General features: G+C 41.7%; 1 protein-coding gene and 1 pseudogene across 10 annotated transcripts in view; both read left to right on the forward strand.

The window, feature by feature from the left end:
• CCSER1 (coiled-coil serine rich protein 1) overlaps positions 1-13,339 on the forward strand; it is a 1,130,035-nt gene that overhangs the window by 317,307 nt on the left and 799,389 nt on the right. The gene's annotated exons all lie outside the window — the stretch shown is intronic.
• On the forward strand, positions 5,774-7,430 carry LOC142829497 (uncharacterized; annotated as a pseudogene).

The following is a 13,339-nucleotide window of genomic DNA, read 5'->3' on the forward strand; positions in this document are numbered from 1 at the left end:
ATTGAATAGCTGAGTAATCTCATGAATTCTTATTGGTTACTTGACTATTCTGTAGTCCCCAAGGGTGGAGCTGGCAACGAGTGAGCTCCAGCCTCACTCCTGAGGAGCTCCCTGCCAATCTGCACTGCTGCCTCTGATAAAGAGGCAGTAGCGTGGGGTGGCAGCAGCCCCTGTCTAGGAGGCGTTCTGAGCGCCTGGACCTGGAGCAAGCTGGAACTGAGCTGGGCTGTCTGCTCCCCCAGCTCCTAATACACTTCAATGCAGACCACAGCAGAAGTAGGTCCTGGAACCGTGACGAGCCAGGACTGAGCTGGGTTGCTGGCCAGCCTGCTAAAAAATGTACTGTCAGGGGGGTGGGCAGGAAACGTGTGTAGTCTCCAGCATTAACCTATAAGCTTTTTCTTATCAGTTAATCAGTTAATTGACTACACTATTACATCCCAAACCAGTATCTAATCATTATTACATGTATAAAAGGAAGCCTATGGCATTTAGATATCAGCTCTAAAATATGGCAGACCTTTAAATATTGAAAAAAGGTGTATTTACTGGCATGTCAGAGGAGCTGAATATTCAGTTGAGTCATATCTGATGAGTGTAGATCTCCCATGAAGTTAAATGGAGATTCCAAGCCAGGAACCACTAGCAGTGTTAGGGTACATCAGCTTGTGTTAATGGTGTCTGAATCTTAAAGCAAGGGGAAAAATTAATTTGTTTAGTAATTTGTAACTCTGCAATATTTGTATTAAAGTTCCCTCCCGTAGTTATAAATTAGATTTAAAACCATAATTGTAGCTCCAATATGAGATTAATGAAGTATAATATTATATAATGTTACTTGTGAACAATTAAAGTTGAAAACAAATATGAAGGAAATATGCGTATACATATAATGCTAAGGTTGGGAAGAGCTTAATTTGATTATATGAATGCATAGAAGATTAAAACTGTAATAAACTGAATGCACGGCAAGACTTAGATGCATTTGTTTATTTCATACAGTAATTTAATAAGATCTCTGAAGCATGCTGAAAAACAATATAACACTCTTATAATTTCTTTTCTTCTCACTTGAAGTAAACAAAACATGGCAAGAATTATAGTTACAGTCATGGGGTATTGCAAGTGCTGGGATGTTGCTTGATCTATAACTCATCATATGTTTCCATTAAAAAAAATTCCTGGGAGCTTGATAATTAAGTTAAATTAAATAAACAAATTATAGATAGTAAAACACTATGGATTATCATCATATTAATCAGTGGCTGAAGTTGAAATTCCCTGTCTTGTGAAGGACTCTAGTGGTTTGAGACAGATTTCCATGTTAGATTTAGGTAATGTCCTCTGAAACCTTTAAGTGTGATAAGTGTGCTCATACTTGAGCATTCTTCAGATTTGAAGAAGTCACTGTATCCTAGACTGAGAACTTTTCTGCACTACTGCTTACATTGATGTAAGTTATATCGTTCAGATATACGGAATCTCCCTCCCTGAGCCATGTAAGTCACATTGGCTTAAAGTGGGGTCCACTCTGTGGTATGTCAGTGGGAGCCACTCCCACCAACGTGGCTTCTGCTTCTCAATGAGGTGGAGTGATTATGCCAACAGGAAAACACTCTCCTCTTGGCATAGCTCATCTTCACTAGATGCACCAATGTAGCTGTGCTGATGTAGCATAGTAGTGTAGACTAGTTCTTTATAAACTACAAGAGTGAGGGATCAAGCAACAAAAAGGGCTTTGAATGAGCTGAGTGAATTTCATTGAGTGTTGGAGGGAAAGTTTGTTAGTGCTCCAAAGTCCCATTTTCAAACAGGATTTAGGCTTTCAGGAACCTAAGTTGCAGACTCCTGAGTATTTAGGTCACATTTGAAAAAGGGACTTAAGAGCTCAAGTCACAAAGGAGCCTTCTAATAAGTTCGTGTCAGTGGGAGGCCACACTGACACACAACAAGTCATCGGAGTTCGGGGCCTCAAGCCTGACTGTAAGCCGAATATCAGTTCTAGAGGCCTCGCCCTTGCTCGGAATGGGGTGGAGCAAATAAACAGTCAAGCAGTTTTCTGGTAAACCAGGAGGCAGTCTAGAGGCCACACCCTTGTTCAGGGCAGGGCAGCAAATAACAGTTAAACAGTTGCTGGTAAGCCGATCAGCAGTTTGAGCCTGGGCCCTGGGTCAGGGCAGGGCAACAACAGAACTGATAAACAGTAGTCTGTTAGGTGGAACAGCAGTTTATGAGCCCAGGCCCTTGCTCAGGGTGGGACAACAAACAAACAGTTGAACAGGTTAGTAGTCCAAAGGGTTCGAAAGCAGTCCAGCCCACTCGCCTGGGCCTGGCAAGGATCCTAGGGGTCTGGTTGAATCTGTGAGCCCAGGCAGTGGCCTCCGCAGACTGGTCCAGCTATCAAGGCCCGGCAGCGGCTGTGGTGGCATGGCCAGTTCTCAGGGCCCACCAGTGGCCCGGGCAGCCCAACCCAGTCCTCCTTCTGAGGGCAGCGTGGCAAAGCCTTTCTCCTCTTGGGCTGGGGTAAAGTCTCTGGCCTGCTCGGGAGCCGACCTCCAACTGAGCTTGGAGATCCTCTTTTTATTCCTCCAGCCCTGCCTTCCTGTTTCCTGTGGGTGGGGCTGGGTGGTTCTGGCACCACCCACCAAGGGCTCCTTGGGGGAGTTTCCTCATCCTGATCAGCAGGAGGCCACTCTGACTCACTATAGGCCTTTACAATTTTATCATGGGTACCTCACTCCGTAAAATACACCTTTGTGAATCCCAGTCTGGCTTGCCAGAATTGTCTACAAAGAACTAATATATATAATTTAAAAACCTTTTGTGTTCTCTCCTACTATCAAATTCTCTTCTCTCCCATTCTGAAATTCTTATCTCCTTTCTAAGCCCCACATTAGGGATTTCACATTTTATTTCCAGAACTAAATAGGGAGGAAAGGTGACACATGTATGCTGTGAGGGACAAGAGTTGTGCTGCCTTGCAAAAAGGAGAAGGAATTGTATGAAGGAGAGAAATATTTTAAAAATAAGTAATTTTGACACAGGCCCCTTCGCTTTTTTTGCTGAAGGGAATGAGGAATCTAAGGGTGCATCTATACTGCACCCTAGGTCGAAATAAGATATGCAAATTGTGTACAGTATCTTATTTCAATGTTATTTTGAAATAGCTTATTTTGAAATTTGGCACTGTCTACACAGCACTTATTTCAAAATAAATTGCTATTCCTAAATATCCTTTGCTCCTCATGGAATGAGGTTTACAGGGACATCAGAATATTGAGCCAGTTATATATCAAAATAACGAGTGCACTCAAAAGATGTGGAATAGCTATTTCAGGATACCTCTGGCATCCCAAAATAGTGCTGCAGTGTAGACATAGCCTAAGGCAGAATCTCTTTTAGTAGCCAAATCATTGAAAAGTATTAAATACAGAAGTAAGTTTCTGCAGAAAGATTACAGTAACCAGTAACTATGTCAAAATAAACATGTGCAACGTTTATTGTCGCACCACATATGAAGGGTTTTGATTGGAATCTTGCAATCTGCCCTCACTAAGGAATAATATGTGGTCTCAGTCACACCTTAGTCCCTGCTTCTGTTTTGTTCTAGAGGGGAAGGTAAGCTATACCAGCCCTTTACCTGGCACAGCTTGCATTCCTCTCTCCACTGGCTGAGCTCTGTTCGCTTGCATTACGAGGAAGACATCAACAGTATCTCTGCCTGTCCACTCACTTCACAGGATGGCCAGGAGGCAGTGTGTCTGCTTGGAGATCGAGATTACTTGGATGTCTCCTCTACAACGTAGGGGAATGGGTAATCCCAGGTTAGGGTGGGAATGGGGATGTATTCATCACTAAGCATATTTACTGGCCCAAATTTTCTGCAACAGTAGCAGCTGCATTAGGCACCTTAGAGCAGCTTCACCGATGCTTGTAAAGAAAGATTCAGCATCTCATTTCCATGCTATCACTCATGAATATTTTAGAAACTTCCAGCACCAAACCCATTTACTTGGGCTTTGTGTGGGTAGTAGGATTTGACTCAAAGGATCCATGCAAATTATTTTGCTTTGCAGACTCTAAGTTCTACTTTATTTGTTATCATACAACAATATGCAACAAAAGCAACATCCTACTCCAAACGTATTCCCGACTGCTACAGTCTTCATAAAGTCAGTTTCAACATGTTTTGCAAATATTTCCACTCGTTAATAATACAGATTTAAAGCATTATCCCAGCAGCCCACATCAGCAACTTGTGTTTAGCCTTGATAAATGTCTCAGTGAAAAGACAGGCCAATGTTTACATCTAGGCTGCTTCTTTCTGTGTAGAACTGATAACATTTGGTTACTTAAGTCCATAGGCATAAGGGTTGTGTGTGCGTGTATGTGTGCGCACGCACATACATTTATTTGTGCTCGAATGCTATTTCCTGCAAGCAGGTTGACAAAGTTACAAAGCTTGATGGACCACAGGCTGTCTTTTTTCTGAGCTGTCTACGTGCTGGAGAAATTAGGCAAGCCAGCTGAAAGAAATCATAGAATTGGGATGTTAGGGGAGGGTTTGTCAAAAGCACTTAGTATTAGTCTAATTGTATTCCAGCTGAAGAGGTGAATAAAAACTACTCCAAATCTATGTGGAATGTAAATAATTTTAAGATTAAAATGAATGTCTTTTGGAATTTGGGAAGCGTGCTGGGAGAGTGGACAATGCCTAGTCATCATGTAATGTAGCAGGGCCCCTGGTCAATGCCTCCATTATACACACGTTAGAATCATGATAATGGGGATGAAAATGGGGGTTTATTTTTTCATCTTTACTGGACCTCAGAAATGTTCATTTCATAAGGGGGTGAAGATTGACACTTATTCACATTTTGAGTGGAAAAAAACCCCTCAGCCATGACAGACTGAATTATCAATTGTTAACACTTAACTCATTACTTAATATAAAGTAGAGATCCTGACACCCTCTCCTACCCGCTTCTCAGTGACTGTATTTTTAAAATAAAACAGTAGGGGGGTCTCCCCCCTCCCTTGCAGGGTTCACCCAAGCTACTCTCTCTCTGCCTCCTGGGGAGGGAGCTGAACCATCTCCCACTGCCAGCATCTGGAGCTGAGCCCCATGTTGCTCACAGCTGAGGCTGAGCTATCCCTGAACTTGACAGTGCCCATGGTGGGTTCTCCTCCCGCCCACTTTCTTGATGTCTGCAGCTGGAACTGACTCTGAGCCCCATGCTGCCCATGGCTAGGGATGACCCACTGAGCCCTATGCCACCCTCATGATCCGGGCTTCTAGTGGCTGACCCCTTACTCCGAGCCATCCACAGTGGGGGGCTAACTCCACAGTGCCCATTGCAGAGTCTCCCCTCCTGTTCTGTGCCACCTGCACCTGGAGTTGAGGCTGATCTCCCCTCCTGAGCCCTGTGCCACCCACATCTGGGATTTAAACCTTCCCATCTTTGTACTACCCATGGCTGGGGTTCACCTCCTGAGTCTTTGCTGCCGACAGCTGAGGCTGACCTCCTTCTTGCTCCTGCAGCTGGACTGACCCCCCACGCTGAACTCCACAGCTGAGGATCATATCCCAGGGGACACTCTACAGGGGACTCCTGCCTTCAGCTGCCCCCCATCTTCTGTTCTGCCTTATAACAGGGACAAATGCCCAGTTTTGGCAAAAAGGTAGGGGTGACCGGGACATACTTGAAAAAGTATCTGTCCTCACCAAAATGGAATGTATCGTCATTGTGGGTCATCCCTCCAAATTTCTAAGATGGGGCTGTCTTTGGACAGAAGGTGAACCCGGTGAGCTCAGAAACCCATCCCAATAGGAGCAGTGTCAAGAATTCACCTTTCTCCTGTACATCTCATGCCCTGCTCATCTCTTAAATACTGATTTTCTGATATGAAAAAGGGCTCTTTTGAATAGGACACAAATATATTCATTTTGTAGAGGAATGTATTGAATTATTCAAGACAATGACACAGTTCTACTGTGTTTTCATGATCTGGAGTGCTAAAATACCAGAAAAAGTTAATGGAGCAAAGCAACAACAGTTAAGGTCTTTTGAATGGTAAGTTGAGGTTTAAAATACTTCCAGATGGTTCTGTGGCTATTGTAATGCTGAGTTTCAATACCATAGAAGCACTTCAAGTCTGCAGTACCACCTATATGGTAAACCTCTAAGCCTTGTGCTACAAATAATCCCCCTCCCATTAGCAAATGCATTCAGCCAGCTGCGACAGAGAACAATTACAGAGTTTTAGGATCGCTATAAGCCCATGGATCAAACAAAATACAGCACTTTAACCAAGCTATTGCAAAATGGATAGCAATATACTGCAGACCATTCAACATTGTAAATAACAGAGGGCTAAAAGTTATTATTCAAATTGCATTTTCTAGTCAGTCATATATCTTGCCCTTCTGAGGAACCATTTGCCTCATTAATAAATGACGTGGATGAGAATGAGAAGACCACACAGTTAGAGCTTCTGAAAAATGTATTGTCTCTTGCTTTGACTGGTGAACACTGGTCATCTTTCAGCAATCGTAGCTGTCTCTATGTCAGAGCACACCTGATTGATGTGGCAGGCACACTGCAATCATTTGCTGTAACAGTAATTCATGTTGAAGAGACATTAGACTGAAGCATGTGCCAGAACATTTCGTGGATGTTTCTAAAGAGCGGAATACTGAGGAAAAGGTAACAGTTAGTCCTGGCAGTGCATGTAATACTGTCGCAGCAGCCAGTCACTTGTGCTTTGCACACGTGATGTGCGTTGCTTGCAGTCTGTCATGGTCCGTTGCTGTTGGGCTCAGTGATAGTGGTTTTGAAAATGGCAAAATGTAGAAAACTTCTGGTCCATTTCAAACACAGTCCAGCTAACAGTACAGCACTAAGAATATAACAAGCTGCAAAAGGACAAAAACAAGCACCGTCTTTACACGGTATTTCAACCAAATGGAGCTCCACGTAGGCTATGTTTCAGTGCCTGCTTTGCAGTAAAGCTGCTATCACATCCACAGTGGCTCTTCAAAAGCACCATCTATCAGTGCTGACAGATAAGGATTTTGGAAAACTGCAAAAGCTAGAAACATACTTCAGCCCTGCAGGGTTGTGACTGAACTCCTTGACGAGGGGATGTTATATCTTCTGCTCCATGGTTTTCTGTGATTTCTGCCATATATTCCATGTTATGGCAGTCTATCATGATGACCCAACATACAGGCTGTGACTAGATTGGCCAGTTTCTCCAGAAAATCAGCAGTTTTTCCGGAAAAACTTGCCAGCTGTCTACACTCGTCGCTTAAATTTCCGCAAAAGCACTGACTTCCTACTGTAAGAAATCAGTGCTTTTTGCGGAAATACTATGCTGCTCCCGTTCAGGCAAAAGTCCCTTTTGCGCAAAAGGGCCAGTGTAAACAGCTGAGATTTGTTTTCCGCAAAAAAGCCCCGATCGCAAAAATGGCGATCGGGGCTTTTTTGCAGAAAAGGGCGTCTAGATTGGCCACGGACGCTTTTCCGCAAAAAGTGCTTTTGTGGAAAAGCGTCCATGCCAATCTAGACACTCTGTTCCGAAATTGCTTTTAATGGAAAACTTTTCCATTAAAAGCATTTGCAGAAAATCATGCCAGTCTAGACGTAGCCACACTGCTAGGTTTGAGAACACTTTTACACTGGGTTTTACAAAATGCAAAGAAGGTGCCAATCTGGGATTTCTAAAAATAACTTTAGCATTAGACCCAAAATGTATGAATCTGAAGTGCTTTACAAAATCTGAGAGGAATGAAATGTGGAACATGCTGTCAGAAGTTTCAAAACAGCAATACTCTGATGCAGAAACTACAGAATCTGAATTCCTTAAAAAATCAACCTGTTGGTGGCATCTGTCTCAGGTGACAAAAATGAACATGTGTTGATCGACACTGCTTTGGATTGTTATCAAGCAGAACCCATCATAATTTTCCTCTGGAATGGTGGTTGAAGCATGAAGGGGCACATGAGTCTTTAGTGCATTTGGCATGTAAAATACCTTGTTATACTGGCTACCACTGCCATACAGAACAACTGTTTTCACTCTCAGGAGAATTGTAAACAAGAAGTGGGCAGCGTTATTTCCTGCAAATGTAAACAAGCTGGTTTGTCTGAGTGATTAGCAAAAAAGTAGGGGCTGAGTGGACTTCCAGGGTCTAAAGGTTTTCATTGTTTTATTGTTAAGTACATAATTCAACAGTTGTAAGTTCAACTTTCACGATAAAGAGATTGAACTCCAGTACTTCAAACAGATGGAGTGAAATTTCTTTTTTATGTGCAGATGTTTGTATTAAAAATAATATAAAGTGAGCACTAAACACCTTGTATTCTCTTGTAATTGAAATACATATACAGTATTTGAAGATGTAGAAAACATCCAAAAACATTTAAATAAATGGTATTCTGTTATTGTTTTAAGAGGGTTATTAGTTATGAGATTAATTGTGATTAATTTTAATCAAATGATTAACTGTGATTAATTTTAATTGCTTGATGGCCCTAATTAAATTGATTAATATTAAATGTATGCAGCTTAGAGGCTTGAACTATGAGTCGATCATACTTTCTGGAACTACATTCTATTGTGAAAGCCTTGCACAAGAGAAGTAATTGAGTATTTTGCCATCAGCTTCACTGCAGGAGGAATTCACTTTTTGTATTTAATATTCAAATATTATATTACTTAGTCATCACTTCTGTCTTTTTAAATACTGCACTATTCGTCAATTTCTCCGAACTGCAGTATGTAACAAAATGACACTAAATATCTTCCATTCCAAGGTTTTAAAAAGTTGCATTATGCTGAAGATCTGACTGATTTCAATGAATCCAAGCCATGGCAACACCCAGTATAACAATAGATTTGACTTCAAAGACAACAGTTCAATTCATAAAGTATAATGGTTTCAGTTACTATGGAAACATAAGCTTCAGAGGGGTAGCCGAGTTAGTCTGTAACAGGAAAAACTTAAAAAACAACAAATAGTCTGGTAGCTCTTTAAAGATAAACAAAACATGTAGATAGAGTGCTTCTATCATGAGCTTTTGTAGGCACAGCCCACTTCTTCAGATGACCAGAGTGTTGGAAGTCCAGAACCAAGAATAAATAAGAGGAGGGGGTAGGGAGAGAAAAAAATTAGAGGTGTGGGAAAGAGGACATTGGGTAGATAAGTTTTAAAGGGATAGCTGAACCTGTTGAGAAAACCTATTGGGGAACACTTGAACCTCCCTGGACACTCATTAAGGGATCTACAAGTTGCTGTTTTGTTTCAGACCAATTCCGCAAGCCAAATACACAGAGAAGGATTGGAACTCCACTTCAGTCTCAAGTTTAACTCTCATGCAAATGGTCTAAATCGCGATATCGGAATACTCACACATTATCAACCAATCAAATAATGAAGGTGCCAATGATTCTTGATGTCTATGTAGAATCTGCTGTTAATACTCTTCCTTTCCTAGTGCAAACTAATAGTTCTTATCAGCCTTTTGTAAGTATTTAGTCTTTGAGGTGCTAATAGACTATTTGTTGTTTTTTTAGTTTTTCCTGTTACAAACTAGTTTGGTTATCCTTTTGAAACTTATCTACCCAATGTCCTCTTCCCCTCCTCTTTCCAATCCCCCCCCTTATTTATTCTTGGTTCTGGACTTCAAACACTTCAGTCATCTGAAGAAGTGGGCTGTGCCCACAAAAGCTCATGATACCATCTACATGTTTTGTTAGTCTTTAAAGTGCTACCAGACGATTTGTTGTTTTTATGGAAACATAGTTATAGAAAGACTTTTTGCAACAGTAGAAGACACTTTGTGTGTACAAAGAAAAATTATGTTCTACTCAATAGAGGAAACTATGAAATAATTCCAAGAAAAAGGCAAAATAATATAAAATGTTTGAACCAAAAGCCTTTAGAATACTTCTCTATAGTGATTTTGCATGTGCTCCAGAGGATTTAGCTATTCCCACTCCTTTACTGCTAGTTTAAGAGCCAGGGATCTTGATCTCTGTAACAAAGTACATATTACAGCAGTGGTCCCCCACCTTTTGTGGCTGCCGGGAACCCAGGGGCAGGGCCGCTCACATGCCGGGTGTCCGGGGGTGGGGCCACACATGCGCCGCACGCCCAAGGCAGGGGCCGCCCATGCGCCCTGAGCCCGTGGCCAGCACCATGCATGTGCCGGGGGCAGGGCCAGCCCAGATGTTTCGGTGGATGCACATAAATGCCCCAGCGGGCACCATGGCGCTTGGGGCACCGTGTTGGGGACCACTATATTACAGAAAGAGAGTTGTTTACTGAAACAGCAACATGAATGCATAATTTTTCTCCTGAGGACCATGTACAAGATATCATACCCGAACTCATAAATCTCACCTAGAAGTGGAACATCCATACTACTACTTAACTTTTAGTTTCTTTGCTTTCTCTTCTTGTTACTAATTTGCATTTACCCCAGCAGTAATGAATATGTAGGGTCAACAATGTGGAAAATGATCAATTTGGCTATTGTATTAGTCCCTACTTTGGTAAAGACCTTTAGCATGTTCTTAAAGTTGAGAGCTTTTGCAGAACAAAATTGGATTTAACCATGTGCCTAAAGCTAAACACACACTTAATAGTTTTGATGAATCAAGGCCTTAACTTTTTTTTGCCTTTGAAAATGTTATTCTTTATCTTTTTATTTTAATATTATATTCTCAAGCCAAGAAAAATAATGTTAAATATTGAAAGCACCTCATTCAATTCTAATTCTTGAGGCATTAAACTTGTATTTGCTTGTGTTTATGTGGAACTCACCACATAAAGGACTAGATCAGAATCTAGATCAGAGGAAGATCTGACGGTTATGGGGACACAGGCGTGCTGGGCTACCTACCTACTATGATTTGGAGCCAGAATGTACTGACCCTAAGCAGAAATTTATAGTTGTATACAAAGCACCTAAAAATGTGTGAACTGAATGAGCTAATTTGCATGTTTTTAAAGTAATTTGAATTCAGTGTGACACATGGAACTGCATAAAACCCAGCAGTTATGACAGAAGGTTAAATCATCTTAAAACCAATTCTGTGATAAATACAAATTTGATAGTAAAGCTGTGCAGGCATATTCATGTTAACCATCAGGCGTGTAAACTAAGAAATTATCAAAGTCATTTTATAGAAAAGTTCAATTTTCTTTGCCCATCTCATTATGAAAGAAGTTTCTGTATAGCTGGTTTTATACTAGAAAGTTTTACCAGTAAAACTATATCAGTGAGATAGAGATTAAAAAAATACAAAATTGTTGTACTAGTACAAGACCTAGGCTGAACCCAGTTATTCAAGTATAAATGTGATATATACCAGGGATGTTACTGTTTTTTCTATATGGGAATAGCTATACAGGTTGAACCTCTCTAGTCTGGCACCTTCAGGACCTAACCAGTGCCGAAGAAGAGAATTTGCTGAACCATTGGATATCAATATTGTCTAGCAGCTTTATCAACACTTCCATTGCTTACCAGGCTCGTAGAAGACATTTAGGGTTAAATTAGAGCTAAATAACAGTACAGAACACTGGAAACCAGGACTGGTGGCTATTAACAAACTTTATGGGATCCCACGAAACTTACCTATAAGTGAGCCTCCGGCTAACTAAACTCATGCTGGATCATGGATGTTTTATAATAGATACATATACAACTAATGGTAAACTTCATATTAAGATCAAAATACTGTGACCAAACTGTGGCAAGGATAGGACATGAAGATGTACCACATTTAGTAGCTATATCTGAATGCAGAAGGGTTTCTAGACAGGGAAGAATGCTGAATAAATGTTGTAAGTGTGGGCGTGGCACATGGAGTATGGGGATTGGAGGTGTCAGGGAAGCTAAATGAAGCTGCTTTGGGGGATATCCTGTTAGGTGGCTGGGGATAGCAGCTTGGGCCAGATGGGTTTGTGTGAGGGTCTCCAGGGGAGCAATGTCAGTGACTGGCAGAATCTGAGGCTAGACATCTGAATTGAGAATTCGGGGACAGACGGGATAGTGAAATGAGGCAGGGTGGCAGCTAGGTTGGTGGTAGAATTAATGTAAGAGAAGAGGATCTGTATTTATTGGGATGAAAGTTGAGGATAGCTGGCTTTATGGGGGCAGGACCCCCAAGAGAAAATGAAAAATGTTTTATGGGAGGCAGGAAAGGTCTAAGGGAGAATGGGGTAGTGGTTTGAAGTAGCTGAGGACTAAGAGGCAGCTGCAGCTTTCTGGTTGCTTGACAGGAAGCCTGAAGTTCCTATCAACCTTCTATCCCTGCTGCTGCCACTCTCCTTGCTGCTGAAACAACTATTACCTGCTTCTTCCTCCTAGTGACTTTTCTCTCTCATATTGAGGAAGGGGCTTTAATCTAAACTGTGTCATTGAGGAAGGGGAGCAGTGAGTCAACAGTCTCGTAGCACCTGCTCAGCTAGCACTACAGAGGATTCTGGTGGTTGGGGTTTTTTTTGTTTTTGTTTTCAATAGAGCCAGAAAAATTCATCTTATGAGTTCAGAGCCATCTTAGAAAATTAACAGCTGATTAATAAATTGCATGAACAGCAAAGAAATTTCTGGTTATCCACAAAGAGCATGGTCAACAGTCAATGCAGGGGGTCAGTGCAGCCCCACACCAGCAGAAGGGGTAGAGCTAAAAGCAGTCAGCTCTTACTGTCACCCAGACTCAGTGCCTCTCCTCCCAGCCCTCATTGCTGCATGGAGCTGCACTGCAGTGGCATTTCAAAGGGAGCCAGGAGCTCCAAGCCCCTTTGAATTGCCAGGCCCCAGGGCAATTCTAGGTCTCGGCTTGACAAAGCCCTGGCTGGGTTAATTTACTTGGGATTGGTCCTGACTTAGGAAGAGGGCTGGACTTGATGACCTCCTGAGGTCTGTTCCAGCTCTATGATACTATGATTCTATGCAATTGTCCCCCTAGCATTCCCATCAGTGGGCCTGTCCACAAAACTCTCCCAAAGGATATCAAAGCACAATGTACTCAAGTAACTGGACCCCTAGTTGGAAGTGCTACATCATCAGAATCAATTCTGATTGGTTGTGCTACAGTGAGTGCATCAAACAGCTTTTGAAAGCTGCCTTTTCCAATACAGAACTTTTACATTGTACTATGCAAAGAAAAAATCAAACATAAAATTAATAAGATGTTTATATTTTACTATGTCAGCACTGACTTACCTGGCCACTCCTAACATCTGGCACATTTCTGAATTCAGACAAATAGGAGCTAGCAATGCTACAGATTTCTCAAAGGGAAGATTATAACACAATATTTT

This window comes from Pelodiscus sinensis, chromosome 5 (genome assembly GCF_049634645.1).
Source record: "Pelodiscus sinensis isolate JC-2024 chromosome 5, ASM4963464v1, whole genome shotgun sequence".
NCBI lineage: Eukaryota > Metazoa > Chordata > Testudines > Trionychidae > Pelodiscus > Pelodiscus sinensis.